Here is a 26,824-nt window from a genome sequence, read left to right as displayed (position 1 = left end):
GCGGGAGCGGCCCAAGAAATAGCAACAACAGCAACAACAACAACAACAACAGACAAAAAGACAAAAGACAAAAAAAAAAAAAAACTTTATATATGTGTATATATATTGTATTTTCTTTATTTAATCTTCCATTGATGGACTTGTTTCCATGTCTTGGCTGTTGCAAATAATGCTGCAATGATTGTAGGGAGTGCAGATATCTTTTTGAGTTAGTGTTTTCATTTCCTTCAGATAAATACCCAGAAGTGGAATTGCTGGATCAGGTGGTATTTCCACTTTAAATTTTTCGAGGAACCTCATACTCTTTTCTACAGTGGCTGTACCAACTGACATCCCACTAGCAGTGCGCAAGGGTTCCCTTTTCCTCATGTTCTTGCCAACACTTGTTATCTCTTGTCCTTTTTTTTTTTTTTTCGACTTTTTAGGGCTGCACCCACAGCATATGGAGGTTCCCAGGCTAGGGGTCGAATCAGAGCTACAGCTGGACTACACCACAGCAAAAGGAACATCAGATCCGAGCCGCATCTGTGACCTACATCACAGCTCAGGGCAACTCGGATCCTTAACCTACTGAGCCAGGGTAGGGATTGAACCTGTGCTGTCCTAATGGATGCTAGTCAGATTTGTTTCCTTTAAGCCATGGTGGGAACTCCCTTTTGTCCTTTTGCTAGTGGTTAAAATACTGTTGTCTTATTTGATATTGACTACCTCCAGTTTTATTCTTTTTTCTCAAGATTGTCCTAGCTTTATTGCTCTCACATTTTCACATAAATTTAACAATTGACTCATCAAGTTCCACAAAAAAGTCTTTCAGGAATTTGATTTTAATTGCGTTGTATCTGTAGTTAAATTTGAGATTAAATTACTATCTTTACAATATTGAGCCTTCAAATCCATGATGATAGTATGTTCTTGCATTTATTTAGTCTTCCTTAATTTCTCTCACTAATGTTGATATTTCTATGCTGATAAAAACTGTATTCTTTTGAAGTTTTATTTGCTGAATGCTTTTGGCCATTGTATAGAAATAAAATTTATTTTTATATACAATTGGCTTTCTATCCAGGGACTTTGTTAAATTCATTTATTAATATGACCTTTCTAAATTAATTAATGTTAATAGTTTGTCTGTAAACCCTTTTATATTTACAATGTACAAAGTCATTTTTTTTTTTTTGCAAATGATGATGGTTTTACTTTTTTCTTTCATATTTATACCTTTTCTTTTTCTTGTCCTTTTGTGCTGATTAGAACTTCCAGTTCCGTACTTAATAGAAGTAGTGAAGAAAGAGGTATCCTTGCTCATTTCATTTTCAGGCAGAAAATTTTCAATAATATCATTAAGGATGATTCTTGCTGTAGGCTTTTTGGTAAACACTCTTTATTAGGTTAAAGATTCTTAACTTCTCTTTTTTTCTTTTTTTCTTTCTTTCTTTTTATCTTTTTGCGTTTTCTAGGGCTGCTCCTGAAGCATATGGAGGTTCCCAGGCTAGGGGTTGAATCAGAGCTGTAGCCACCGGCCTACGCCAGAGCCACAGCAACGCGGGATCCGAGCCGCGTCTGCAACATACACCACAGCTCACGGCAACACCACATCCTTAACCCACTGAGCAAGGGCAGGGACCGAACCCGCAACCTCATGGTTCCTAGTCGGAATTGTTAACCACTGAACCACGACGGGAACTCCAACTTCTCTTTTTTCTATTCCTGTTCAAGGAGAGTTTTTCAGGTAGTCATGAATGAGTGTTGAAATTCATCAAAAGTTACTTATACATCTAAGATGATCATATTATTTTCTCATTTATTCCATTAACATGGTGAATTGTAGTATTAATTCATTTTGAATATGAAACCGTCCTTTAACTCCTGAAATAAATCCAGTGTGATCATGATTTATTATTGTTTTTATCTTTTGCTGAATCCAGTTTGCTAATTTGGTATTTTTGCATCTCTGTTGTAAGACTCATTGATCTGTAATTTTCCTCCATATCAGTTCAATTTTTGGTGTCAAGGTTACAATGGCCTCATTAAACAAGTTAGGAAATGTTTTCTTGGAGTTTCCATTGTGGCTCAGTGGTAATGAATCCAACTAGAATTCATGAGAATGTGGGTTAGATTCCTGGCCTCACTCAGTGGTTTAAGGATCTGGCATTGCTGTGAGCTGTGGTGTTGGTTGCAGTCATGGCTTGGATCCTGCATTGCTGTGGCTGTGGCTGGCAGCTGCCGCTCCAATTCGATCCCTAGCCTGGGAAGTTCCATATGCTGTAAGTGCAGAGGGAGTTCCCATTGTGGTGCAGTGGAAACGAATATGACTAGAATCCATGAAGATGTGGGTTTGGTCCCTGACCTCACTCAGTGGGATCTAGCATTGCCATGAGCTATGGTGTAGTTTGCAGATCTGGCATTGCTGTGGCTATGGTATAGGCCTGCAGCTGCAGCTCCAATTCAACTCCTACCCTGGAAACTTGCATATACTGTGGGTGCAGCCCTAAAAAGCAAAAAAAAAAAAAAAAAGAAAGAAAGAAAGAAAGAAAACAAAAGGAAATATTTTCTCTTCTTTAGTCTATTCAGCTGTTTATATGAGGTTGATGCCATGTCTTTCATAAATATTTAGAGGAATTTACTTGGAGGAAGATCATCTATGCATGGAGGTTTCTTTGTCTAGATATTATTGATTACAACCTTGCTATCTTTAATATGTATAGGACTAGTCCAGGTTTTTTATTTCATCTTGTGTAAGTTTTGGGGGGTCAGTTTTGTTTTTCTAAGGATTTTTCTTTTTATCTAAAATTTTACTTTTTTGATATTAAATTGTTCATAATATATTGTTGTTATTTTTTAAATGTCTGTAGGCTATGGACTGATGGTCTCTTTCATTCAAGTTGGTAATTTGTGCCTTCTCTATCCCTTTCTTTTTTTTTTTTTTTTTTTTTTTTTTTTTTTTTTTTTTTTAAAACAAAGAGGCAGCACTTTATTTTTTTTTTTATTTATTTATTTTTTGTCTTTTATCTTTTTGTTGTTGTTGTTGTTGTTGCTATTTCTTTGGGCCGCTCCCACGGCATATGGAGGTTCCCAGGCTAGGGGTCGAATCGGAGCTGTAGCCACCGGCCTACACCAGAGCCACAGCAACTCGGGATCCGAGCCGCGTCTGCAACCTACACCACAGCTCACGGCAACGCCGGATCGTTAACCCACTGAGCAAGGGCAGGGACCGAACCCGCAACCTCATGGTTCCTAGTCGGATTCGTTAACCACTGCGCCACGACGGGAACTCCTCTATCCCTTTCTTATCAGATGTACCAGAAACCTAACAGTTTTATTATTCTTTTACAGGTGCCAACTTTTGGGCATGTTATTTTCACTTCTGAATGTATGTTTCATATGTCACTAATTTCTTTTTTTTTAATTTGTTTTATTTTTGCCTTTTAGGGCCGCACCCACAGCATATGGAGGTTCCCAGGCTAGGGGTCCATTCATAGCTATAGCTGCTGGCCTACACCACAGCCACAGCAATGCAGGATCCAAGCTGTGTCTGTGACCTACACCGCAGCTCATGGCAATACCAGATCCTTAACCCACTGAGCAAGGCTAGGGATTGAACCTGCAACCTCATGGTTCCTAGTTGGATTCATTTCTGCTGCGCACCACAGGGATGCCATATGTCACTAATTTTTGCTCTTGGTTTTTATTATTTCCTTCCTTCTCATTTCTTTAGATATAATTTGCTGTTCTTTTTTTTTTTTTGAGATAGGTAACTAGATCTTTTATTTTCATTCTTTATTCTTTTTAAATATATTCATCTAAGGCTGTGATTTTTCTCATAGAAAAGGTTTAGTCACATTCCCCATATTTTGATATCTTTTCACTACCATTTAGTTAAAGATATTTTCCAATTGCCGTTGAAATTTTTTCTTGACCTATTTAAAAGTATATTGCTAAATTTCCAAGCATTTGAGGAATTTCTACTTTTTAAAAAAATTATTTCCAGCTTAATTTTCTGTGGTCAGAGAACATATTTTGAGTGATTTTGATCCTTTGAAACTTGTTGGAACTTCTTTTATGGCCAGCATAAATGTTCCATGTATACTTGAGAAGAATGGACATTCTTTTAGGCATAGTGTTCTTAACATGCCAATATATCAAGTTTATTAATTGTGTTATTTAGATTTATATATCTTTACTGATTTTTCCTGCCTATCGTATCTTTTATTGAGAGAAATATGTTAAAATTTCCCATCATGAGTGTGGATTTACCTATATTTCCTTATAATTCTGACACTTTTTTGTTGTACGTATTTTGAAGCTGTGTCTTCAATGTATATATACATTGAGAATTTTAATGTTTTCTTGGAGAACTCATCCTTTTTTTTTTTTTTTTTTTTTTTTTTTGTCTTTTTAGGGCCGCACCCGCAGCATATGGAGGTTCCCAGGCTAGGGGTCTGATCGGAGCTGTAGCTGCCAAGCCTATGCCAGAGCCACAACAACGCCAGATCCAAGCCGTGTCTGCAAACTACACCACAGCTCGGCAACACCGGATCGTTAACCCACTGAGCAAGGCCAGGGATCGAACCCGCAACCACATGGTTCTTAGTTGGATTTGTTTCCGCTGTGCCACAATGGGAACTCTGGAGAACTCATCCTTTTAATCATTATGACACTTTTATCTTTACCCTAATCATGGTTCTTGCTCTATTTTGCTATTGGTATAGCTATACCAGCTTTCTTTTGGCTAATTCTTGCATGGTATCTCTTATGGTCTTCGTGTTTTAGTTACTCTATGCCCTAGACTTAGTAAGGACAAAAAATTGATGCAAGCAGCATAAAATTGAGATTTGTTTTGATAGTTAATTTTATAACTTTTTTATAATTTTATAACTTTTCAAATTGTGTAAAACTAACTATACTTAATCCACTTATGTTTAACATTATTACTTATATATTTGGGTTTATCTACCATCATGATACTTGACTAAGCTAATGGGTAATAAATGGAAATGATAGTTAGCCCCTGCTTTCTGACCCTCCTTCTTCACTTCTTTCTCTCATTCCTTTTCCTACTCATTATCTGCTCTTTATTTTTGTTTCTCTGGTCTGTGCCTCCCCCTCTTCCTAGACTTTTAAATATTGGCCTTTCCTCTTGCACAGTCCTCAAAATTGTTTCCTCTCTACACATTCCTTAGGTGATATTATCTACTCTCAAGGATTTATACAGGCTACCAACTCCAGAATTTATAGTTCTAACGTGGACCTCTTCTCTGAACTCCAAATATGTACGTCCAATGTCCTACAGCACCATCTAGATCTCCAATAACCACCTCAAACTAATGTTTCCAAAACTGAGGTCCTAGTACAAGGAGAGCTTCCATGTTGTTCTTTCTGCAGTTTTCCTCATCTCAATAAGTAGCACGTCCGTTTTCTCAATTCCTAAGTGCCCAAATGGGAATATTTCATGATTCCTCTCTTTCCTCTTACAGCTGATATCCAATCCATCAGGAAAGCTTGTTGCTGCTACCTTCAAAATATACCCACAGTCTGACCAGTTCTCACCTCTGTCAGTTCTCACCTGCTTTCTTGCAGTAGCCTCCTATCTGGTCTTCTTGCTTCCAATCTAGCTTTCATGAAGCCTGTTAACATAGCTGCTGGAGGAGTTCCCATGGTGGCTCAGTGGAAACAAATCTGACTAGCATCCATGAGGACACAGGCCCGATCCCTGGCCTTGCTCAGTGGGTTAAGGATCCGGCATGGCCCTGAGCTGTGGTGTAGGTCTGACCTCACCATCTATCACCCTTCCCTCATTCACTCTGCCTTGGAGATACTGACCTCCCTGCTATTCCTTATAAAGACCAAACACACCATTACCTCAGGGCCTTTGCACATGCTGCACCTCCTCTTTCTTCACATCTTTGCATGGCTTACTCATTCACTTCCTTCATGTCTCTGTTCCAGTATTCTTTCATGGACCATCTTATATAAAATATCAAAGAAGTCCTCATTTCCTTTACCCTGTGCCATTTTTCTCCATATCCCTCATCATCACCTAATGTATTATATGTTCACTTTTTATTTATTTACAGCCTGTTTTCCTCCTCCATGTGCTCTGAGATGCAGGAACTTTATTCACTGATATATCTTTGGAACATATGTCATTGTCGGGCCATAGAGTAGACCACCAATAAATAGTTATTGAATGAATGAATGAAATGCATTTTTACAATAATCCTGTGAAGTTGACAAGGTAGATATTGTTATCTGCTTACCAGAGAGGAAGCTGCAACTCAACCTTGAAGTGATTTGTACAAACCACAGAGCTATGAAGTGGCTTAGCTGGAACCCAAACAGGTCTCTCTCCGCTCAGTTCCGGGCTCATTCCACAGCCACACATATCTCAGCCATGGCAGATTCCATACTGACAGCCAATGATGACAAAAATTGGAAAGCAAGGGTCAGCCAGACTCTGAAGTCTCCTTTGCTCCAGTTTCCACACAGATCAGCCTTACAAAAAAGAAAAAAAAAAAAAAAAAAAGGAGAGGGGAAAAAAAGGCCTTTTGATGTATGTGGTTTCTTCAAAGTTTGCCATGGTTGGAAAGAAGTGGGAGCTGATCGAGTTCTAAGTTTTCTTGCTACCAAGAAGGATGCTTCTCTCAACTTGGACATGTTAGAAAAGCATGTATGTCTTAGAAGTCACTTACAACCAAGAGGGGAGATCATTTTAGTTACAAGAGAAATATAGCTGGATGAATAGAGTTAAAAAAACAAAGAAGAAAATTGGATTGTTGGTTTGAGATGCTGGATCACTCCATACCTGAAGTAAGACGTACCTCTGGGCTTAATCATAATTTGAACCAAAAATTCCTTTTATTGTTTAAGCTAGTTGGAGTTATAGCTTCTATCATTGGTCACCACACACACGAGAAACGGGACATGAACTGTTTTATTCAACAGTCTGTTCCTGATGCCTAGCATGTTACCTGGCCCATAGCAGGTGCTCAAAGTATATGTTGATGTGATAATGAATGACCAGATGTCCATTTTTCACTGTTTTTTACATATTCCGACTAAAACCCTAAATCTAGTTCTAGGTTTCACAATATTCATAACAATAGTTAAATTGTTTACAGTGTGTGACTTTTAAAGGAATACGTAAAAAATAAAAAACAGAAAACTTTTAAGTCAGACAATCCTCAATCTGTATGTGACCTTCTAAGCATGTGACCTCTCTGGGCCTCAGTTCCCTGCTTTACCCAGCAGGGGTGATGCTTCTCAACTTACAGGTGAGTAGTGGACTGAGTGAGGTAATGTCTATAAAGAATCTGTGTCTGTCTGCCACCAAGTAAGACTCTCTTAGAGCCTGGTTTATACTTGGTGCTGACAGTGTGTATCATGGGAGGCAGATCCAGCATGTAAGAGGCTTCCTGACTATCATCCAAGGAGATATGAAAGACAATCTGGAGCTGCGAAAAAAGTTGGCTTCGAAGCCACCTCTGAGTCTGAATCTTGTTCATTTAATACTCGGCCAATCTCTACTGAGGGTTTATTTTGTGCCAGCAATGGTTCCAGGCACCCAGGATCCAACGGGGAAAAAAGAGCTATACCTTCATGGTGCTTTTATTTCAGTGTGAGAGATCTATAATAAATGATGGAATAAATCAGATCATATCTGTGCTCTAAAGAAAAGTAACTAGCTTATTAACTTTGTGATCTAGGGCAAGTTATTTTTATCTCACCCAACCCCATCAGTAAAATTAGAAATGTAGTCCCTATCTTCCGCTTTGTAAAGATTACAATGCTCTTGGAATTCCTGTCATGGCTCAGTGATTAACAAGCCCAACTAGCATCCATGAGGACGCAGGTTCAATCCCTGGTCTCGCTCAGTGGGTTAAGGATCCAGACTTGCTGTGAGCTGTGGTGTAGATCGCAGACAAGGCTTGGATCCTGTGTTGCTGTGGCTGTGGTGTAGGCCGGCGGCTGTAGCTCCAGTTCGACCCCTAGCCTGGGATCCTCCATATGCTGTGCATGTGGCCCTAAAAAAAAAAGACAAGAGACAAAAAAAAAAAAAAAAAAAAAGAAAAGAAAAGAAAGAAAGAAAGAAAAATTCTATGTACTGTTCTATGTACAGCACCTAGAATAGGGGTTGGCTCATAGTTAATGAGAAGTCAGTTGTGGCTGCTATTATTATTGTTATCACCAAATCAGGATAAGTGGCGGGATTAGACCTGAAACTGAATCCTTGACTCTGCCCACATTGTCCATATTATTAAAGACTGTTTTTAGGTTACTTGCAAAGATGTTAGCAGAAAAGTGTCTTTCTTGAGTATGTATCTGTTGTGAATATTTCAGTAACAATTGATAGAAAGTTTATCTCAAACTGACTTAAGCAATACAAGAAATTTTGGTGTCATAATACTGATCAGTCCAGAGGGAGGCTTCATTCACTATGGCTTGATCCAGCAGCTCAGTCCAACAATCTAGTTTATTTCTTGCCTATTCCCCCTCTATTCATCCAGTAGTAATTCTTTTGTAACTAAAACTGTCTCCTCAATTGGTTGCAAGATGATTTCTGAGACTTACAGGCTTTCCTATTATGTCCAAGTTGCAAGAGGCATCCTTCCTTGTAGCAATGAAACTCCCTCCAACCCCAAAAGGCATTGTGTGTCTCATTTCTCTGTATTGGATAGTCTCCCCTCTTCTAAACGAACCCCTATAACCTATTATGGCTTATTTGATTTGTTGGAGCTGAGGGTGGGATTGACCCCACCCATGTGGGAAAGGTGATTTTCTCAAGGAAAGGTAGGTTTTTTGCTTGTTTGTTTGTTTTGCCATGAAGGGGAAATGAAAGAATAGCCAACAACTGGCATCCACACAGAATTGCTGAAGACCAGTCCTTTCAGATAAGCTGAGATAGGGACTGGCTTACCCTCCACAGTCGCTCTACCCTTTGAATTATCTCCCTAATAGTCTGTCTTTATCCAGACTCTGTTGCTTAAAGAGGATGATGGTGTCTCTCCAAGTAGGACCATCGCATTCTTTCCAATTACATCTGATTTAAGCTGGGCCAATGAATTAAGTTGTGCTCGTTCTATCCAGACAGAGGGAAGAGGTGGGGGCAGATTAAATGCTGTAGTAAACTCCTCACTTGAGCTAACTCAGGCTTGCTCTGAGCGGTCTTAGCTGGACCTTTTGGGGAAGCAGGGAGAGGAAAAGAAATATTTGAGTATCTCTAACACCTATTGTTTAGTCTATCATCCTCATGCTTCTCAAAGGAGCAGAAGAGAGAGTAAATGAGAGAGCTAGAAGGCAGACCCAGAGGCAACTTAATCTTGTCTGCACAGTGATCTGGTGCAACGGACCCAAATCTTAGGAGATAAATGTCAGTGGCAATTCACAGTGTTGGAAATCAGTAATTGCGCTGCCCTGAGCCACGAGCTGCCAGGCTAATCAGAAGAAGGTCCATAAGTGAAGGCTGGAGCATCATCTGGGGCACTGCAGAGTGCATTTCTGTGGATGAGGCCCGGGTCCCCCTACTCACAGCAGTTCTAATACTGGGAAAACGAAAGTACCCTCAGTTCCCAGCTTTGGGCTACTCCCCTGCCCTGGCCTCTGTTAATTTTAGAAATCCAAGATGTCAGCCTCATATCAAGGACCTCAGATTCTAAGATTCTAAAGTTGGGCAGGATCTTGTTTGCCAGGGCATGGAGTGTGCCAGCTCTACACATGCGGTGGGCAGTGCAGTAGCGCTTGAACTGAACACTTGGAATGTGCTAGTCTGAATAGAGATGCACTGTGAATGCAAAATACTCCATACAAAAAGTAAAATACCTACTCTATTTTTACACTGAGTACATGTTAGAATGATAATATTTTGGAATATTAGATTCAACGAAACATGTTATAAAATTATCTTCACATATTTCTTTTGATTTTTCTTACTCAACTAGTAAAAATATGGAGCCTACATTATATTTCTGTTTGGACAGGGCTTCTCTAGGCAGCAAGAGTCTGGGATTGGTGAGACAGGAGGAGTTATCGGGGTACTCAGGACAGAAAGAGCCTTTTCTTTGAGTTCCTCCCCTCCTGTACCAGTCTAGAATTCTCACTCTATTTTATTTTGTATTTTATTTTATGTTTTTAGTCTATCCTATTTTATATACAGTAAAAGTCATTCTTTTTGGTGTTGTGTTAGTTTTGACAAACGCTTGCAGATGTATAAGTACCACCACAATCAAGATACAGAACAGATCCGTTACCCCCAAAGAGGTCCCACGTGACACTTTATGTTAACCTGTCCCCCTCCTGGTAGCCACAAATCTGTTCTCCATCTCTAGTTTTTGTCTTTACAAGAATGTCATGCAAATGGAATCATCCGCTGTATAATCTTTGAGTCTGGCTTTCTTCACTTAGCACCACGCATTTGAGATTCCGCCACATTGTTGAGTTTAAGTGTCTGGCATTTTTATTAGGAGAATTCCATTATTGGATGTACCACAGTTTGTTTATCCATTCTCCAGCTGAAATACTTCTGTGTTTTGTGTTAGTTAGAATTCTCCAGAGAAACAGAACCAATAGGATGTGTATATACATACAGAAAAATTTATTTTATGTTATGTTTTTGTTTTTTAGGGCCGCACACGTGGCATATGGAAGTTCCCAGGCTAGGGGGTCTACAGCTGCCAGCCTATGCCATAAACACAGCAACTCAGGATCCGAGCCACCTTTGCTACCTACACCACAGCTCATGGCAACACTGGATCCCCGACCCACTGAGCAAGGCCGGGGATCGAACCTGCATCCTCATGGATACTAGTCGGATTCGTTTCTGCTGTGCCACAATGGGAACTCCTGAGAAAGATTTATTTTAAGAAATTTGTTCATGCAGTTATGGAGGCTGACGAGTCCAAAATATGCAGGATGGGTTGGCAGGCTGAAGACCCAGGAAAGAGCCTGGGTTATAGTTCAAGTCTGAAGGTCGTCGGCTGACAGAATTTCCTCTTACTTGGGGAAGGTCAGTCTTTTATTATTTTAGCTCTTCAACTGGTTGGACAAGGCTCACCCACCTTATGCAGGGTAATCTGCTCTACTGGACTCTACCAACTCGAATGTTGATCTCATCCAAAAACACCCTCCTCACAAAAATGTCCCAAATAATATTCGATCAAATATCTAGACACTGTGGCCCAGCCAAGTTAACACATGAAATGAACCATCGCAAGTCATCTCCAGTTTTTAGTGATTGCAATTAAAGCTCCTATAAACATTTGCATGTAGGTTTTTTTGTGAACATAAATTTCTAGCTAGGAGTGGGATTGCTAGGTCATCTGGTGTGCATTTAATTTTATTATAAAACAGACAAGTTGTCTGCACAATTTTGCATTCTTACCAGCAGTTTATGAGTTTCTGTTGTTCTGCATCCTCCCTAGTATTTGCTATTGTCAGTTAAGAAATTTCTTTTAGCCATACTAGAAGTGCTTAGTGTTTCTGATTGTGGTTCTAATCTGCATTTCTTTAATGGTTATTAATGTTGAACATCTTTTCATGTGATTATTTGCCATCCATATATCTTCTTAGAGAAGTGCCTATTCAGATCTTCGGCCTTTTTTTTTTTTGGCTTTTTAGGGCCACATGCATGGCATTTGGAGGTTCCCAGCCCAGGGATTGAATCAGAGATACAACTGCTGCCTTACACCACAGCCACAGCAATGCCAGATCTGAGCCACGTCTGTGACCTACACCACTGCTCATGGCAACGCTGAATCCTTAACCCACTGAGCAAGGCCAGGGATCGAACCTGCATCCTCGTGGACACTAGTCAGATTTGTTTCTGCTGAGCCACGATGGGAACTCCTGGCCCATGTTTTTATTGGGTTGTTTCTTTATTATTGAGTTTTGAGACTTCTTTATGTATTCTAGATACAAGCATTTTGTCAGAAGTGTGGTTTGCACATGTTTTCTCCCAGTCTGTGACTTGGCTTTTCATTCTTTCAACTGGGTGACTTTCTCTCTCTCTCTTTTTTTAAATCTTTTTAGGGCTGCACCCACGGCATATGAAAGTTCCCAGGCTGGGGGTAGAATTGGAGCTTCAGCTGCCAGCCTACACCACAGCCACAGCAACACCAGATCCAAGCCAGGTCTGCAACCTACAATGCAGCTCATGGCAATGCCAGCTGCTTTAACCCACTCAGCTAGGTCAGGGATCTAACGCACATCTTCAGGGATACTAGTCTTGTTCTTAACCCACTAAGTCACAAAAGGAACTCCTCACTGTGTCTTTCGAAGAATGTTTCAAACTTAGCTATTTTTTTTCACTTATGTATTATACTATTTAAAAAGTCTATGCTTAATCGAAAGTCACAAAAACTTAGACACTCAATTGTTTTTGCAACTCCTTTGAAAAGACTTTATATGTGTATACACACACACACACATATACACACATATACAAAGAATCTTTTCTGGACTGTGATCCACTGATATGTTTGTCATTCTTTCTGGCAATGCCACCCTGCCTTGATTACTCTAGCTTTATAAGTTCTGAAGTCAAGTAGCATTGGTCTTCCAAATTTATTCTCCTTTATGAAAGCAGTTTTGGCTATTCTAAGTCATTCACAATTAATTACTAATTTTTAAATTAAATTATTAATATTTATAAGAATGATTGCTGGGATAAATCTACAAAAGAATTTAAGGGAAAATAGGCATCTTAACAACAGTGAATCTTCTAAGTCATAAACTTCTCTCACTAGCGATATTTAACTTTCAACATACAGGTCTTGCATGCGTCTTGTCAGATTTAGCTCCAGATATTTAATGTTTTTATGATAGTGTAAGTATATTAAAAACTTCAATTTCTCATGGCTTATTATTAGTATATAAAAATAAATTAATTTTTGTATATTGATCTTATATTTTGCATCTTTTTTTTAATTTTTTTTTTTTTTTTTTTGTCTTTTTGCCATGTCTTGGGCCGCTCCCGCAGCATATGGAGGTTCCCAGGCCAAGGGTTGAATCTGAGCTGTAGCCACTGGCCTACACCACAGCTCACAGCAATGCCGGATCCTTAACCCACTGAGTGAGGACAGGGATTGAAGCCACAACCTCATTGTTCCTAGTTGGATTTGTTAACCACTGCGCCACGACGGCAGCTCCATATCTTGCATCTTGGCTAAACTCAAATACAAGTTCTAGTACCTTTTTCTTCCCTGGCAGAAGTTCCCAAGCCAGGGATTAAACCCGAGCCACAGCAGTAACCTGAGCAACAGCAATGACAACCACTAGGCCACTAGGAAGTTCCCAAGATTTTTTTTTTTTTTTTTTTTTTTTTTTTTTTTGCTTTTTAGGGACAAATGTGCTTATGGAAGTTCCCAGAATAGAGGTCAAATCGGAGCTACATCAAATTCTCTGGACAAGTGATCATATCTGCAAATAAATAGACATTTTTATGTCTTTCTTTCTGAAATGGATACCTTATATTTATTTTTCTTGCCTTATTGCACTGGATAGAACCCATAGTACAACACTGAATAGAAATTGTGAGAGTCAACATTCTTGATTTGTTCTTGATCTTAAGGGGAATGCATTCAGATTTTCACCATTAAGATTGGTATGTAGAGCTTTCAATAGATGCCCATTACCGAGTTGAGAAAGGTCTCCTCTATTCTGTGCTTTCTGAGATTTTGTCAGGGATAGATATTTGTTGGATTTTTCTTGAATGCTGTTTCTGCATTTATTGAGATGAGCATACTGCTTTTTGCTTTTATTTTGCTACTATGGTGAATTACACTGATTATATTTATATATAATGCTAGATTTAATTTGCTAATATTTTATTGATGATTATTTCATTTGTACTCATAAGAGATTTTTGGTGTCTAGTTTTCTCTTCTTGTAATGTCTCTGCTTTTGGTGTCAAGGTGCTGCTGGCCTTGTGTAATGAGTTGGGAAGAGTTCCTTCATCTTGAAAGATGAATTGGTTTTAATTCTTTCTTAAATGTTGGTAGACCTCACTAGTGAAGCCAGAGGGGCCTGGAGCTTGCTTGTATGAAGGTTTTTAATTAAAAAATTAATGTATTAGATATAGGGATATCAGAGTATTTTTAATTAAGTTTTGGTAGTTTATGTCTTTCAATGAATTTATTCATTTCTTCTAAGTTATAGAAAGTACTGGAATTATCTTCAAGATATTTTTAATTAATTTGTATTTTTTAAATTTTATGTATATATTTATTTTGCCATGCCCATGGCATGCAGAAGTTCCCAAGCCAGAGATTAAACCTGAGCCACAGCAGTAACATGAGCAACAGCAGTGACAACCACTAGGCCACCAGGGTGTTCCCAAGATTTTTTTTTTTTTTTTTTTTTTTTGCTTTTTAGGGACAATTGTGCAACATATGGAAGTTCCCAGGATAGAGGTCAAATCGGAGCTACAGCTGCCAGCCTATGCCACAGCCACACAATGCCAGATCCAAGCTGCATCTGTGACCTATACGACAGCTCATGGCAACGCCAGATCCTTAACCCACTGAGTGAGGCCAGGGATCAAACCCACATTATCATGGATACTAGTAGGATTCGTTTCAGCTGCACCACAGCAGGGACTCCCCCAAGGTATTTTTTAATCATCTCTCTTTTTTTTTTAAGGCCGCACCCACAGCATGTGGAAGTTCCTGGGCCAGGGATTGAATCCGAGCCACAGCTGCAAACTACAATGCAGCTGTGGCAGTTCCAGACCCTTTAGCCCACTGTAACCAGCCAGGGATTGAGCCCACACCTCTGCAGTGACCTGAGCTGCTGCTTTGGATTTTTAACCCACCGCACCACAGTGGGAACTCCTTTATTATCCTTTCAGTATCTGCAGAATCTGTGCTGACTCTCATTCCTCTATTACTCTCATTCCTAATATTGATAATTTGTGTCGTTTCTCTTTTTTCCTGATGAATTTGACTAGAGGTTTATTATTATTTTTATTTTCTCAAGGAACAAAGAAATCTCTTGGTTTCACTGATTTTATTTTCTCTATTTTCTATTTTATTTGTTTAGGCACTGATTGCCATTTTTTTCTTCCACTTTAAGTTTCCTTTACTTTTTTTATATTTTTAGTTTCTTTAGGTCAAAACTGGTGTCATTGACTTGAGACATTTCTTTTGGGGCATTTGGAGTTATAAATTTCTCTCTAAGTCCTGCTTTACCAGCACCCTACAAATTGTGGTTTGTTGTATTTTTATTTTTTAATTTAGTTCAAATGCTTTATAATTTCTCAGCTGATTTATTCTTTAACTCATTAGTTGTTTAGGAGTATATCATTTTGTTTCCAAATATTTGAATATCTTTCTGTTATTGATTTCTAATTTAATCTCATTGCTGTCAGAGAACATGCATTATATATAACTTGAATTATTTTAAATTTATTAAGGTCTGGTTCATGGCCAAGAATATGATTTATCTTGGTAAATATTCTATGCGCTCTTGAAAGTGTATTCCACTGCTGTCAGTATCCTTTAAATTTCTATTAAATCAGATTAGCTGATGGTGTTATTTAAGTCTTCTGTATCCGTAATGACTTTCTATGTGCTTGTTCTATCAGTTATTGAGCAAGAGTATCAAAATCTCTAACTATAATTGTGGATTTGACTATTTCTCCTTTTAGTTCTATCAGGTTTTGCTTCATGTTTTAAGCTCTGTTATTAGATGCATACATTTTTAGGATTATAATGTCCTTTTAATGAATTGAGCATGATTTCATTATGAAATGAGCTTTATTGTCCCTGGTATTAGCCTTTGACCTGAAATGTACATTGCTATTAATATAGCCACTCCACACAGTGGTTAACGAATCCGACTAGGAACCATGAGGTTGCGGGTTCGGTCCCTGCCCTTGCTCAGTGGGTTAATGATCCGGCGTCTCCGTGAGCTCTGGTGTAGGTTGCAGACAAGGCTTCGATCCTGCATTGCTGTGGCTCTGGTGTAGGCCGGTGGCTGCAGCTCCGATTGGACCCCTAGCTTGGGAACCTCCATATGCCACGGGAGCAGCCCAAGAAATAGAAAAACAAACAAACAAACAAACAAAAAAATATATATATAGCCACTCCAGGAGTTCTTTTGTGGCTCATTGGGTTAAGCACCCAATGTTGTCACTACTGTGGCTCAGGTCCCTGCTGTGGCACAGGTTCAGTCCTTGGCCCAGGAACTTCCAAATGCCATAGGCGTGGCCAAAAAAAAAAAAAAAAAAAGTGAGATAAGTAAATAGCTTTTTTGGTTGGATGCTAGATGTTATGAACTTTAACTTTCTTGGTTGCTAAATATTTTTATATTTCTATAAATATTTTTGAGCTTTATTCTGGAATGGGGTTAAGTCACTTGGACACAATTTGATCCTTGCAGGTCTTCCTTTGAAATCTCTTTTAGGCTGATCAGAGAAGCATTTTGCCTGGGGCTCGTTATTCTTCACTACTTAGTCAAGACTATTCTTAGTGCTCTATCCAGTACCCTTGAACCTGAGATTTTCCAGTCTGGATGATTGTAATGGGCACTGTTCCTTTCAGTTGTTTCAGTGGTTCTTTCCTCAACCTGAGTATTCTGCTGAATTCTCATAGACACATGTTTCAGATTTTTGGGAGTCTCTCGTGTGCAGCTCTCCCCCTCTGCTATTTTGCCATCCAAATTCTAGCTTCCTCTTCTCTTTATCTCATAAACTCACAGAATCCTCTGGGCTCTGCTTGGTTCTCCTTCCCTCTGTCATCTCCTGGAAATAACCTCAAGGTAATAAGCTGGGACGACCATAGGGGTCATTTCATTTATTTCCAGTCTTGGGGGGGGCTGTCACTGTCTTTTGTTGTGTGGTCTCCAATGTCTTGAAAAGCATTGTTTTGTATATTTTGTCCAAGTTCATAGTTGTTTCGTGCAGAAACGCCTATCTTGTCTGTCCCCCTTAGGCCACCACAGTAGGAAGTGAGAGTCTCCACTTGTATAGTTTTAATTTTTGGACTCTGGCTTATTCTTCAACTCTGGGGTCATGCTGATTTGCAAAGCCTACAGTGTTCAAAATTAGGGTTTACAGTGCTCACAAATACTTCCAAAGTCAGCAGAGAGAACACACCAGGTCATCTCTTTTTGCCTTGGTACTTGTTATAATTATTTTGCCATTTAAAAAACATTCCTTGTGGGATTCCTGGGGTCTAACGGATTAAGGATCCGGTATTGTCACTGCTGTGGTGCAGGTTCAATCCCTGGCCCGTAAACTTTTGCATGCCGAGGGTATGACCAAAAACAAGATAAATTAAAAATAAAATAAAAATAGAAAACATTCTCAGAGTTCGCGTCGTGGCTCAGTGGTTAACAAATCCGACTAGGAACCATGAGGTTGTGGGTTTGATCCTGGCCTGGCTCAGTGGGTTAAGGACCTGGCATTGCCGTGAGCTGTGGTGTAGGTCGCAGATGCTGCTTGGATCCCACCTTGCTGTGTCCCTGGCATAGGCCAGCAGCTACAGCTCCAGTTGGACCCCTAGCCTGGGAACCTCTATGTGCCACAGGTACAGCCCTAGAAAAGACAAAAAGACAGAAAAAAAAAAAAAAAAAACCCTCAAAGTATAATGATTGTATGGGGCCCTGAGAGAGATTCCATTCCAGGCTGGTAAATCTTCTAATGGAATTCTATAGGGAGAAAGAGACATATTTGATCCTGGAACTATTATCATGCTTTAATAATGAAAGCTAAGCTAGCTTATAGTTTTTAAGATAACCAAAGGAATACAGAATCTTTGTAAAAACATTTAAACAAGTGAAAGTATATAAAATTAAAAGTAAAAATCACCTTCCCTTTCTGATCCCCCAATTCTTACTGCCCCCAAGTCGTTATGGTGACATGCTTCAAATATTTTTCTGTCATTAAAGTGTAGATGTAAGAATTTAAAGGTTCGGGGGTTCCTGTTGTGGCTCAGCAGTTAACGAACCCAACTAGTATCCATGAGGACATGGGTTTGAGCCTGGGCCTCACTTAGTGGGTTAAGGATCTCGAGTTGCCGTGGCTATGGTGTAGGCCGGCAGCTGTAGCTCCGATTTGACCCCTAGCCTGGGAACTTCCATATGCCGTGGGTGCGGCCCTAAAAAAAAAAAAAAAAGAATTTAAAGGTTCATTCCATTTCTTAAGGCCACTGACTATTCAGTCAACTTGGTGTGTAAGGGAGGAATTGTCCTCTGTTCCCTTCACTTCCTTGCTGTCTACTTCACTGCATGAAATTTCTTTTCTCCTAAACAGTGAGTGCTCGACACCAGTTCCTTCATCCAGGGAAGATAGGACCTCTGAAGTGTCAATTTCTCATGTCACGGACTATACCGCAGAGGGTGCCAGCGATTTTGTAGATGGAATACTAGATGGATTCAGTGCCATTCCATGACTCGGTTTATCGCATATTCCTTGCAGGTAGGCTGAGACCTAACTAGGAAAAGCTTAAAAGGTTCTTTGGAAGTAAAAAAGATACCAGAAGGCTGGAAGTCTTTCTCACCATGGTAATCTTCAGACCCGGTCATTCTGTCAGAATCCTTCTTCCTGACCTTCTCTTCCACACTGTAGATCACTTGCAAAGAGTAATAGTAAGTCTCTTTCTCATCCCGGAAATATCCGTGAGTTCAGATTAATTTTAATTTAATTAAGGATTGTTATTATTATCATTACCATACTATTACCACTTCTAGATGGCAACATTGACTGAATGGTGACTATAACCCTGAACTAAAGAACCCTACAAGGTGGGCACTGCCTTCCCCATTTTAGAAAGAATGAAATTGAAGCTCTAATGCACTAAATAGCTTGCTCAAGCACACCCAGCTTGCACATTAGCAGAGCAGTGATGCAAATCCAGGTTTTGCCTGATTCTAAAATCTGTGTTCTTGGGGTTCCCATCGTGGCTTAGTGGTAAGGAACCCAACTAGAATCCATGAGAACAAGGGTTCAATCCCTGGACTCGCTCAGGGGATTAAGGATCTGGCATTGCTTGCTGTGAGCTGGGTGTAGGTTGCAGACATGGCTCGGATCTGGCATTGCTGTGGCTGTGGCGTAGGCTGGCGGCTACAGCTCCGATTGGACCCCTAGCCTGGGAACCTCCATATGCCACAGGTGTGGCCCTAAAATGACAATCAATCAATCAATCAATCAATCAATCAATCAGAGCCATGTTCTTGCCCATGATACCTGCATTGATGTGGAGGCACAAGGAACTCCTTCCCATGAGGTTGGGTCATGTACTTATAATTATTACAGCTGAATATTGATACCCACTGGGTTCCAAGCCCTCCATGGGTAACAGGGATGAGCATGTTCCCATCTTGCCCTGAATAGCTTCTGACTCTCTGGAGATACAGACAGTGAGATTGAGACTTACAATAAAAGGTATGTATTTGGTCTTCAACCAGTATATGGGACAGAACTCAAAACCTTGGCATTTCCTCAATGATGAGCGTGATGACAAAGGTGTCTTCTCGGACTTCCCGTCGTGGCGCAGTGGTTAACGAATCCCACTAGGAACCATGAGGTTGCAGGTTCGGTCCCTGCCCTTGCTCAGTGGGTTAACGATCTGGCATTGCCATGAGCTGTGGTGTAGGTTGCAGACGTGGCTCGGATCCCGCGTTGCTGTGGCTCTGGCCTAGGCCGTAGGCCGTAGGCCGGTGGCTGCAGCTCCGATTCAACCTGGGAACCTCCATGTGCCTCGGGAGCGGCCCAAGAAATAGCAAAAAAAAAAAAACAAAACAAAACCCAAACAAACAAACAAACAAAAAAAAAACAAAGGTGTCTTCTCTTTGTGTGTTAATGAGGTGACTTTTGGACCACAGGTAAGGATGGAGGCTTGTTGCCAGGAGAACCAACCCTCTGATTAGAAGGTTGAACTTCCAGTCCCACCCCCTGACCTCCAGAGAGGGAGGCTGGATGTTGAATCAATGGACATTGGTCTGAAATTTAATCCATCAGACCTGTGTAGTAAAACCTCCATAAAAAATCAAAAGGAGGGAGTTTGGAGAGAGCTTTCAGGTTGGTGAACCAGAGCAGTCCCGTGCACCATGGTGCCTGGGCTCCAAACTCCATGGGGACGGTGGCTCCTTTGTACAGGACCTCTCCCTGTGCACCTCTTCATCTGGCTGTCGATTCATAGCCTTTGATATTCTTTGAAATAAATCAGTGATCTAGTGAGTAAGCTAAGGTTTCCTGAGTTCTGTCAGCTGCTCTGGCAAATTAATGGAACCCAAGGAGGGGGTCATGGGAATCCCTGTTTTATAAGCCCGTCAGTGAGAAGCACAGGCGATAACCTGGATTGCAATTGGCAGCTGGAGTGGGGGGACCGTCCTGTGGGGAGACTGAGTGGGGAGCCCTCAATCTTTGGGATCTGGCGCTATCTCCAGGTAGGTAGTGTGCGAATTGAATTGAACTGTAGGACACCCACCTGGTGTCCAAGAATTGCTTGCTGGAGTAGGGGAACTCCTCCTCCCCACACATTGGAATTGGGTCCAGAATCCTTACAGATAATAAACAGGACACGACCCAAGAACACCAGGGCCTGGTTATTAAGTGCAGTGACAAAAATGACAGACAAGAAATGGAAAGCAAATGGGCAAGGCCACAAAGAAAGGGAGGGAGGAAAAAGGCAAAGGAGGAGGAGACGGCGTCTGTGAGGCGCGCTGAGCCCAGAGTTTGCCTTTGTGGAGGATGGGGACTGCTTTTCGCAGCTTTGCTCACACTGGCAAGGAGTCAGAGGCCACCTAAATAGCCACCAGGCTATTCAAGTTAGACACATGACTCGTGGCTCCTCAAACCAATGGAAATACGCAACTCCACACCAAGATGTGTTTGGTTTTATCTGTGGGTGTCAAGAGAGAAAGGTGAGCCATAGATGAGTGCATCTTATAGGATCCCAGTTTTGCAAACACTCCCAGCCCAGACCAAAAAGGCTCCCTGTGCACATACTTAGGTGAGCAGGCGAGGAGGAGGTTTCCAGTCCAACCTGTTTTAGGCCTGGGGCAGGCAGATGAAAAGGGGATGAGAAGAAGTGATGATTTTTTTTCTTTCAGCATCTTCCTACTGCATCATTGAGAAGGGGGGACACGTTACTTTTGCAAAGTTTGAGGAGAAATTTACTGAGTGGAGGGAAAAGTCTGTCCGGTGTAAAGGGGGCGTGAAGCAGAGGCGTGATCCATTACTGACGTGTCCTAGGGAACAAGATGATGAATGACTTCCTGCCCTTCTGAGTGACGAATGAGGTGGTGAGACTCAGGAGGAAGCTGGCCCCATTGGAAGAGGTGACACATTAGAAGAGACACGTGCCTTCTAAGTGAGGAGGCTGTGTGCACTGGGGTCAGGGCTCCAAGCCTCCTCTCGCAGTGATGATGCCTGGACAGGTGGGAAGGCAGGGCTGCAGGACAGCGGCTGAGACTGAGCCTCAGGGGCAGGAAGAGCAAGGCGGCATTGAGAATGCTCAGAGGCTGGGCTGGCTGCCTGTTGGGGCTGCTTCAGGGAGGGGGCATCAGGAGGGCTGGGGGAGGCCGGCAAGCAGCTGTTGACCCCAGGGGCTATTCCAGGGCCTGGGCGGTGCAGCAGGTGGCAGACGCTGACACAGACCCCCTAGAACAATAAATTCTCCAGGCAAGGGGGTTCGGGCAATGGAACTCAAGTTCACAGGGGGTTGTGAACTTACTCCGTTTGCAGGATGCTAAAACCCCTTCTCTCCTCTCCACCCTGGCAGATGCTTCCCTGTCATTCTAGGTCTGTATGGCAAAGGGAGAGGGGCCTGCCTCTCGGTTCGTCTTCCCTCAGCCCTCTCAACATGAAGCCCGTATGTGACCCCAGGACAGACACCTCAGCTCCTGCATCCCATTTACCATGCACCCTATATATGTCCCGAATATAGGCTTTTCCCAGGACCATCCCTTTTGCATCCCCAGGAAGGGCAGCCTTGCCCCTTGTGAATTTTCTTCATCTTCACTCTTCTCCTCAAGGCTTCTTGAAGCCCTTTGCTCTCCTCCCCAGCATCCCTGGAATCCATTTCCTCTTCGATGGAGCTGGGGTGCCAGGGGTGGGGTGGGGTGTCCATAGGCCTGATTTCTTTTAGCCCACCCCTGCCCCTGACTCCCTCTTCCTGGACCCTGAATGCTTCTCACTTGGCTGGCATCTCCCTCACCTTGGCGAGTGCCTGGCTTAGGAGCCCAAGGTGGGGGTGTGGTGTGTGAGGGTCCCCCTCCCGCCTCTCTCTGCAGGATCGCTGACACAGATCACACTCTGGAAAGGAAGATCTTGGCGAGCTTGGAAACTTGGTTTCCCCAGCACACACTGACTCCCTGCCCGCTGAGTTTCCTTCTGATTCCAAAAGACAAAATATTGGATCAGGACCCAAGGGCCCCAATGTGGGGTCACCGCAAGTTGGCATATACCCCGTGGACATTTGAGCGCTCCCCCAAAACTGGGATGCCTCTAGTATGCCCCCACCTCTGCCTCAGACTCCTGAAAGCTTTCGGGTAGGAAAGGGACACCCCCCACAACCCGTGTATGGCCCTGGCGTCCACAGCATCATGCTGTCTTTCTCTGTCCATCTAACGGCTCCTGTAAAAGAAAAAAAAATTTGGAGTTCCCATTGTGGTTCCCTGCCCTCATCTTCTCGCCACCTGCCCCTCCATTGAGAGCCCCAGTTGCGGTTAAGAACCCAGCTGGTATCCATGAGGATGCAGGTTTGCTCCCTGGCCTCGATCAGTGGGTTAAGAATCCAGCATTGCCTCAAGCTACAGCTTAGGTTGAAGATATGGCTCAGATCCTGCATTGCTGTGGCTGTGGTGTAGGCTAGCAGCTGTGGCTCCAGTTCCACCCGTAGCCTAGGAACTTCCATATGCTGCAGGTACAGGACTAAAAATAAATAACATAAAGTAAAATAAAATAAAATAATTAAAAAGAAAATCTTCTCAGCCCCAAACTTACTCCTTCTGCTCTTCTCCCTCGGTCTCTGCTTCTCCACAGAGTTTATTTTCCAACGTGGGTTTAACTTTTACCCTAACGTTGCCATCCCCCCTCTCCCGTGCAGGACCTCCCAAGGGCTTCTCCCACCGGCGTCTGTCCCTGGGTGCTTCAGGCTCTAAGCGCATTCCTCTCTGGAGACACATTCTCATCGTTGCTGACGCATTCCCTGCCCTCATCTTCTCGCCACCTGCCCCTCCATTGAGAGCCCCGGTTTTGTTCGCGAATCCCAGCTGTAGGGATTCCGTTCTCCTTTGTCAGTGACAGGCTCCGGAGGGAGCACACTCTCGTGTGAGCGAAGAGATGGGGGGAGGGGGCTGCGAGGACACTTCCGGGAACATAATAGAAACATAAAGTTAGAGCTTGATTGGCCCATTTGTCTCCTTCCCGCTTAGGATGCTGTCCAATAGGCGTGTGGTATCCGAGGCTGCCACCGCCATCTTGTGACCTTGCAGGACGACCTACCCCCAGGTGGGAAGACCCAGGACCTCGGTGACCAGCCTTCCTCTGGGCTTCTTGCACAGCGACATAGTAAGGCCTGTATTTTTTTTTTTTTTTTTTTTTTTTTTTTTTTTTTTTTGCTGCTGCCTTTTGCTTGATAATCCATTTCTTGCGGCTAAGAGCGTTCCGAGGGCTCACAGGGTAGCCAGACACCGTCCATCTGCATCTAGCCCTATAAAATCCATCCTGTTCATGGTAGCAATGGTCTCTTTCTGCAACAAGACCTCGGTCACGTCACTTTCCTTATCCAGAGTTGATGGGAGTTCTTGAGGAGCTACCACTTTGAGCCAAAATTTCTCAGCAGGTCTGGCTTGAATAGAGACCCTTTCAGAGGAAGCCTGCAGCCAGCCAGTGAAGCCACCAGGAAGGCTACTACAACCTTACAAGTCCACAGAGCTATTTGCTATATTGACCATAAGGGTCTGTCACTGGGACCAGGAGAGGGGATTGTCAACCCTGTGTTAGAATCCTCTGGAAGATTTGTTAAAAATAGATTACTGGGTCTAGTCTCAAGTGTTCTGATTCAGATCTGGGGGAGTGTCAATTTGCAGCATGTTTTGAGGTCACGGCCAGGATTTGGGCACTTCTTCCAGTGCAGTGGGCACGTGTTGAAGGGTCTAAAACAGTTGAGTGCCACGGGCCGGGGGTTGGCTTTACCATGCATCCTGGCTTCCTCCTCTCGCTCAGGAACTCATCAAGGCTGTCTCCCCAGTGCTTTAAATGGAGCCAGCCTTTCATCATGCTAAGTGCCTCTCAGAACCTGTTTCGCCCTATAACTGCACCAAACTCACTCTTCCTTCAAGCGCTCTAGCGGGCCCCTCTTGTGTGCTGGGCCCTTTACAGATAAGAGCCTGCACACGTGTCTCTTCATTTGACCCACGCTAGGAGATGCCAGGGAGGGCATTATAAACCACGCTGTCCTAATGTCCAAATGACACAGGACTTGGTTGGGGCCACAGAGAAGGTAAGTGAGAAAACCAGGCTTTGAACCCGGGTCTCCTTTCCCAAACCTGCTGCTCCGTCTGCCACCACCCGTTGCTTTTCCCCCGCATCCTTGCTGGGTCCAGGCCGCCTCTTCGGGCTCCTGCTTGGCACTTCCGGAATCTGATTTCCAGGAAGAAGGCACCACACAGTAACAGTGTGCATTCCGGGCGGGCAGCCCCAGTGGCAGAGAACTTTCCTCTTTGGGCACATAGACAGGGGTTTACAAAACTTCCCACAGGGGCTTGCTAAAGCCTCTGCCAGAGTGTCAGCGTTCAGAGCACAAACAGCCACATTAACCAGGTCCCGCCCCCGTGTCTCTTGCCCGGTGAACACTGGCAGCCACCTACAAAGGCGGTAGCCTGGTCATCTGTTTCATCTATTCTGATGGAAACTTCACACGCACACCATTTTGGCCACCTTGCACCTACTGTTTTGCATTTAGGGGCAATATGCATTGTCCTCTTCTGGTGCCCAAACAGATAGACAAACAACAGCAACAACACAAACCCTTGGCCTCTTTGAAGAAGTCTCCTGGAAGCACGTTTCAGCTGGCCTGGGAAAATGTCTCTGAATGTTTTCTGATGGAGGCCTTGGAGGCCAAAATTCCACAGACTTGAATAGGAATAGTCAGGGGCAGGCCCACGTGTCTCGTTGTTTCGGAACCTTGGACGAAATTAGGAGCAGCTGCTCCGGGCCAAGCAGGAGTGCTTTATGACGTGCTGACACCTCCAGGAGGTCCTCCAGGCAGCGAGGTGCCATCTCAGGAGGATGTGAGTTTATGACTTGCCCCTCTGCAGCCTCCGGAATGCAGGCTTCCCATATGCTTACTGGTGATGTAAAAAAGGAATGTGTTCAGAGTCACCTTTGCCCAGGGTCTGGCCACGCCCACACCCCATTCCTCGAGGTTTTGGCCTTCAAAGGGAAGAGCAAATCCTCCCCTGGCAGCACACGCTGCTTCCCTCCGATGTTGCTACAGCTCTGATAGAGGTGCTCCTGGTCACGTCCCATTGAGGATGCGTTGTGGCTCACGGAGAGAGCCAACGCCAACCTGGGTTCCGATTGCGGCTCTGCCTCTTTCTAGTTATATGATCTGGGCAGGCCTCCTTGGTCTCCTCACCCGCCAGAGAGGACCAATGGAGTACCAATCTGGTAGTAGCTGTTATGGATGAAAAGCTTGATTGCATTAGGCATGGTGCTAAGCTGTTGCTATGGAGTATTTAATTTTGTATTTACGAGATTCCCATGATGGGCATCATTTTTCAGAAGAGGAAAGGAGGCTCGGAGAGGTTAGGAAGTTGTCCAATGTCACACAGCTGGCAGGATTCAAATCTGCCGACTACAGGGCAGACCACTACAGTGTCCTAGATTTTCTCTTGAACCATCATGTGAATCAGTGCTACTTAAATCAAATATCACTCAAGACCTGGCTTGAGCTGCAGCTCCCTCTGCATTGGTTCCCTTGCCCCATGCCTACCTCTAGAGTGAAGAAGGCAGATAAACAGACTATGGTATCAAGCACTGTGGCTCAGAGCTGGCAGGGAGCAGAATGGGGCTCAGCTTCTTGTGAGTTCCTGTGCTAGGCATAGAGGCTGGCTGCCCCGAGGCCTGGGCCACCACTCAGGTCTTTGCACTGCTCTGAGTTAAAGATCCATTTTAGTTTTAAGAACAGTAGCCGACAGGAATGGTACGCCTGAATGGTGGTGAGGAGCTCAGTACCAGCTCTGCAATAGCCCTGGGCATGTTATTTTGTTGCTCTGAGCCTCAGTTTCCTCATCTGCAAGATGAGATGATGATAGTTCTTATTCTTCAGGAGACTTGTGAGGCCCAATAAGATGGAGCATGTAAAGCATTTAGTATTATATCTGGTATAGGATAAACATTCAATGGAGGACAGACACTATTATCCTACTCTAAAGATTTCAAATGAAAGGCAGACACTATTATCCTACTCTAAAGATTTCAAATGAAAGACAGAAAAAGAATAGGGCACTGAGCCTTCATGATGAAAATATTTTAGGAAACAGAAAGTAAGAACATCAAAGAAAGAGACACAACTGTAATTTTACACCCAGCAGACCTCCCTGCCTCTCTGTCCTTTATTCTCTGTATATCTATTTTGAACCTTCCTTTTAAATATCTCTAAACTTTTCTCAAGCAATACAAGAAGTCTCATCCCCACCCTAGCCCAAGGGAAAGAGAAGATTCTAAAGATGCTGCTTATGTCTGGTTTCTGCTGAGAAGGGCAGAGCATTACATCCCCAAGAGCACGGGTTGTCCTGTACTCTGAGTACCCTGGTCAGAGTTGACCGTGTGTTGTGCTTAAGGCACATAATTAGTTGTGCCTTTTTCCTGAGGTCTTTTAAA

The 26,824-nt window shown here is 42.8% G+C and overlaps 1 long non-coding RNA gene across 20 annotated transcripts in view; it reads left to right on the top strand.

Moving 5' to 3' along the window:
• Positions 1–26,824, top strand: part of LOC102164818 (uncharacterized) — a 481,497-nt gene that overhangs the window by 151,017 nt on the left and 303,656 nt on the right. For 13 of the 20 annotated variants that reach the window (XR_014831575.1, XR_014831562.1, XR_014831561.1 and 10 more), the window contains 2 exons: positions 18,245–18,409; positions 23,371–23,506. This is a non-coding gene — a long non-coding RNA (uncharacterized LOC102164818). Of the gene's footprint in view, positions 1–18,244; positions 18,410–23,370; positions 23,512–26,824 lie in introns of all 20 variants that reach the window. The other 7 variants (XR_014831564.1, XR_014831578.1, XR_014831577.1 and 4 more) reach the window with 2 other exon arrangements.

This window comes from Sus scrofa, chromosome 16 (assembly GCF_054392235.1).
Source record: "Sus scrofa isolate SSC_HxYL_T2T_F1_AM1 chromosome 16, Sscrofa_HxYL_maternal_Yorkshire_Landrace_v2.0, whole genome shotgun sequence".
NCBI classification, from domain to species: domain Eukaryota; kingdom Metazoa; phylum Chordata; class Mammalia; order Artiodactyla; family Suidae; genus Sus; species Sus scrofa.
This window is presented reverse-complemented; position numbering and strand designations above follow the sequence as displayed.